The sequence below is a fragment of the Monopterus albus genome, unplaced genomic scaffold (genome assembly GCF_001952655.1).
Source record: "Monopterus albus unplaced genomic scaffold, M_albus_1.0 scaffold137.1, whole genome shotgun sequence".
In the NCBI taxonomy this organism is placed as follows: Eukaryota; Metazoa; Chordata; class Actinopteri; order Synbranchiformes; family Synbranchidae; genus Monopterus; species Monopterus albus.
Genome location: NW_018128017.1, coordinates 526,590 through 531,618, shown reverse-complemented (window position 1 = coordinate 531,618; position 5,029 = coordinate 526,590). Strand labels below are relative to the sequence as shown.

Below are 5,029 nucleotides of genomic sequence, written 5' to 3'. Positions count from 1 at the left end.
AGTGCAGTTGGCTCAGACAGTATGAAGAATTTGCTGAAAGCGTGTAATCCTTTGGTTAAAATTCAGACTCCCAGTGTTTGTACTGCTTCTGCTACAGGGAATAAAAAGCATGGTTGTCACAGGGCAGTGCAGGTTGTGTCTGAAAGTGAGAGCTCAAGTGATGACTGGGGTGACAGAGATCATCCCTATACTGCCTCTTTAAAACACAGGAGCAAATGCGGAGGAAATATACATGCATGTCTAGAGAAGCCTGCGACTCAATTGCCACTACTCCAAACTGACACACCACAGGGCAGCGTTTCCGTGACGTACGCGCCGTTTTCTCTACAAGATACAACACTGATTAAAAGCCAGTTTCTGCCATTAGAGAAGGGCGGGGCTCCATGGATCAAGGCATTTTTGAGTGCATGCGCTGGCTGTGTGCCAGCTGTGGGTGATTTCAAACGTATCTTCACAGCCTGTAGTTCTCTCAGTATGCTACAGGAAGTTGAAGCCTTGGCCAATACAGACAGAGATGATGACTCAGCCCCACTTCACGCGCTAATTCATGTGCTCTGGCCTGTGATCAGGATGAAATATCCGCTACAGGCTCAGAGTGTTAAGCTGTCCCATATTCCCGTGCACAGGGGAGACAGGAAGTCAGTATATCTTAAGAGTGCGTGAACTGTGGCATAATTACAACGGTGAGGACCCAGGCCTGGTTCAGAGTGTTGGTGTGTTGTTTCGTAGCGCTGTTGAGTCTTCTCTCTCTGTAAGAATTCAGCAGTGGTTAAAACAGGTGATTGGCTTAAATGCTCTGCCCTATGAACAGTGGGCAGCCCACATTATTCAGTATATTGATAATGACAAAGAAGATAGAGAAAAACATGAAAGGGAACTCTCATCCTTACAAGCACAGCTGACAAAAGCACAACTTAAAGAGATGAGAGATACAGTTAACAGAAATAAAGCTGCTGAAAACCAGATGCTTTCAGCAGGCACTATATAACAGTATGCAGTGCCCTCTGCCGTGGTACACAACGCACACACACCTGTACCTGGACAGCCACCCCCCTATTCATGGAACTCACAACCCATGAGTAGTGGCTTTCAGAGCCGTGGCAGATCACGAGCACGTGGTCGAGGATCCAGGGGTTACAGGAGAAATTTTGTGAGAAATGACAGATGTCTTATTTGTCACAAAAGAGGACACTAGGCACGTAACTGCCCAGTGCCTTATCAGCAGGCACAAGGACTAGCCCAACCGAGGGGATATAATGTATAGGCCTGGTGGGTTCAGGGTCTTTCATCTTACATCTGCCTGCGTGCAGTTTGGAGGTGCAAGATACCTGAGCGTGTAATGTTAATTTTACCTGTGAGTCTTGTTGGTGTTCAGGACAAGATTGTTATCTGAACACCACCTTGTCAGGTGCTGGATCTCCTCTCTGTAGTGAGTCTCACCATTGTCTGAGATGAGACCCACTACGGTGGTGTCATCTGCGAACTTCACTACTGTATTTGTGGGGTGAATGGCATCACAGTCGTGGGTAAACAGAGTGAAGAGAACTGGGCTGAGCACAGCTCTGTGGTGTTCCTGTGTTCAGGACCAGTGTGGATGATGTGCAGCTTCCGATTCTCACCACTTGAGGTCTGTTAGTGAGAAAGTTCTTAATCCAATGACACATCATTGCAGGCATTCCAGATTGTGCAGTTTCAGTACCCGTTTCTCTGGGATTACAGTGTTAAATGCCGAACTGAAGTCAACAAATAGCATCCTGACATAAGTGTTAGAATGCTCCAGGTGGGACAGAGCTGTGTGTAGTGCTATTGAGACAGCATCCTCTGTTGATCGGTTCTCTCTGTAGGCAAACTGATGGCTGTCCAGACCAACAGGGATGACGTCCTTGATGCGCTTCAGGACGATCCTCTCAGAGCACTTCATGATTACTGGTGTCAGAGCAACAGGGCGGTATTTATTGAGGCAGGTGACAGCTGATTTCTTGGGCACAGGCACAATGATGGAGGACTTGAGGCAAACAGGGACTGAAGCAAAATGCAGGGACAGGTTAAAAATGTCCAGGAAAACTCCTGCCAGCTGATCTGCACATAGCTTCAAAACCCAGCCTAACACCCTGTCTGGTCCAGCAGCCTTGTTGGTGTTGATCCTCCTCAGGGTGGAGCTCACCTGGTGTAGCTGCAGGACGAGAGGCTGGTGTTGTTCCTCGAGCTGAGGGAGATGTACAGTTCCTCTGCTGCCAGGTGTACTGAAGTGTGCGAAGAAACCATTTTAAAAGGTCTGCATTTCACTGCCAGATATTCCAAGTCAGGGGAGCAGTGTGTTCCAATGATGGTCGTAGCTGTGCACCAGAAGTTGTGGACGTACAGCGCCAGACCTCCGCCCCTCTGTTTAGCAGATGGTGCAGTCCTGTCTGCTCGAAACAAGGATCATCCCTCCAGCTCCACCGCAGCATCTGTGATGTTGTCATCCAACCAGGTTTCAGTTACAATCGCCACACAGCTGTCCATCCTCTATGAGATGATCTGCAGCCGAATCTTGTCCATTTTGTTGGTTAGTGACCTGGCGTTTGTGAGGAAGAGACTAGGGAGTGCCGGCCTGTGTGGGTTAACATGTAGCCTAGCGCGCAGGCCGCTCCTCTTACCTTGCTTTTGTTTACGGTTTCGCCTCCGTCTCCTAGGCCACAAAGGGGGGATGGTGAGAGTTGTAGTGGTCCGGTGTAACTCTGGTGGAATAATGTCCGGCTTCGTGGGTGTGTAAATTTTGTATTGTTTTCCTGTTGTAAGTAGTCCAGCTCCTCCATACTGGATGGTGGCTTCAGAAAGCTGTGGTGACCACAAAAACACGAACAAAGACACAAATAAAAAATAAATAAAAAAAAATTTAAAAAGCCGAGAGCCCCGAACTGCTGCGCGCCACCATGTTCATAACGTCCTAAACAAAGTGAAGTAGAAATTAAAATCTTATTTTTTGATTGTTTCACTGTAGTCACATTCTAAAGCACAAATAAACACAAGCACACCTCTGGACAACTCTGGGGGAAGGATTTTTGTGTGAAAGCAAGCAAAACACACACTTCTGTCAGTTCTGCTCTGCAGTGCATGTGTGTCCTGAAACAGAGTGTTAAAAATTAATAAATCAGTCAGATAATAATTAGACATTAATGTGTTAGACTTTAATGTGTTAGTAATGCAGTTTAGTAAGATTCAAAGTCTGCTCCAGTCTGCTTTGCTTCAAGGATAGAAGACAATGTTGATTCTGAAATGTGAGCTACAGTTACCATGACACTAATTGTTGTTAGAATTATGTTTGAATCATTGTTTTAGTTACGCAGCATGTAACAACACACATACACATGGAATTCTTCATTTTGTTATGACCAGCTGCTCCAAGCCTGTGGAGCTCTAGAAAAGAGAAGGAGACGCCGGACTGTCTCCAACTCATGATGTTTTTATATCTGTCTGTGTAAGGGGTTAGCCCAAAAACTTATAAATGTATTAGGCTCTGTGTTCTGGGGACTTCTCTTCTCCGGCAGTTGTCTGGAGCAGCTATTACATGTTTGAATGGAGTAGGACTTTTATTGTGGCTTTTAAATAAATCAGCACTAAAATGAAGAAAGACGGACTCCTTCCTTACTCAGATCTGTCCAATAAAAGAACTGGGGTATAACAACTTGGTGAAGCAAACCTCTCTTGCTGCTGTGAAAGCTAGACAGGAAGTCAAGGCCTGTACCTTCTTGACAAGGAACAAAACAGAAGCCAGATTAAAACAAGCTGAGGGTTTTCTTACTGATTGTATACAGTATGCTTTTTGGAAAATTTCAAGTGTTTTCAGTCTCTTTCAGCCAGTTCAAGCAAGTCACAAGGGCCATTTGATGTTAATTCTCTGCGTGGCACAGCAGTTCCAGTGCAAGCTGCATATTCTGGCTCTGATCACAAAGTGCAGAACAGACATACACAGCCGTCTTCCCCACAAGCTCCACGTGGAGAGCGGAAGCCAATATTAAAGAATGCCTTATCTAGACAGATGCCACAATGTGCAACACAGGGCATAGCGCCTCTGGTGGTTGTACAGGGAGGGATTCTACACACAGCCCCATTTCCAGGAGGTAAAACTGACAGATTTAGAGCACAGACTTATCTAAATGAGTTAAAATGTGGCTGTTTAAACCAGTCCACAACTCCAGTTGTCGGTGCATGTGCCTCTGCCTCTCTCGCAGAGGAGGAAGATAGACACGTTTGTGATGTTTCAGTGCCAGCAGTGTCTCATGGTAGCTGGGATGGCACAGTGCATGATTTTTCATCACAACATATGAAGAGAGGGCAAGGAAACATCCATGACTGTTTGGGCATTCCCTCTCACCAGTTTAAACCAGTCCACAACTCCAGTTGTCGGTGCATGTGCCTCTGCCTCTCTCGCAGAGGAGGAAGATAGACACGTTTGTGATGTTTCAGTGCCAGCAGTGTCTCATGGTAGCTGGGATGGCACAGTGCATGATTTTTCATCACAACATATGAAGAGAGGGCAAGGAAACATCCATGACTGTTTGGGCATTCCCTCTCACCAGTTGCCATTGCTTCAGTCCACCTCACCCTATGGAGAGATAAAACAAACCTACACTCCCTTTAGCCTTCAAGACATGAGCATGGTTAAATCCCAGCTACCATGGATTAAGGCTTTTTTAGGTGCTTGTGCAAGATTTGTGCCTGCGCTTGGAGATTTTCGTCATGTCTTTACAGCCTGTACTTCTCTGAGGATGCTAAGGGAGATAGAATTAATGGCAAATACTACTGGGGATCATGATAATGTTGCTCTCCACACTGTAGTTCATCGCCTCTGGCCAGTGTTACGCCAGAAATTCCCAGTACAGGTGCGCTCTGTTGAGCTGTGTAGAATTCCACCTCAAGAGGGTGAGAAAGGCAGTCAGTATTTGCTCAGAGTGCGTGAACTCTGGCAGAACCACACTGGTGATGACCCAGCCATCAGTGACGCCATGGGGGTGCTGTTTCGCAGTGCTGTGGAGGCTTCCCTCCC

At 46.5% G+C, this 5,029-nt stretch overlaps 1 protein-coding gene across 3 annotated transcripts in view; it reads right to left on the bottom strand.

Annotated features, from left to right (window-relative positions):
• ano1a (anoctamin 1, calcium activated chloride channel a) overlaps nucleotides 1-5,029 on the bottom strand; it is an 88,073-nt gene that overhangs the window by 53,029 nt on the left and 30,015 nt on the right. The gene's annotated exons all lie outside the window — the stretch shown is intronic.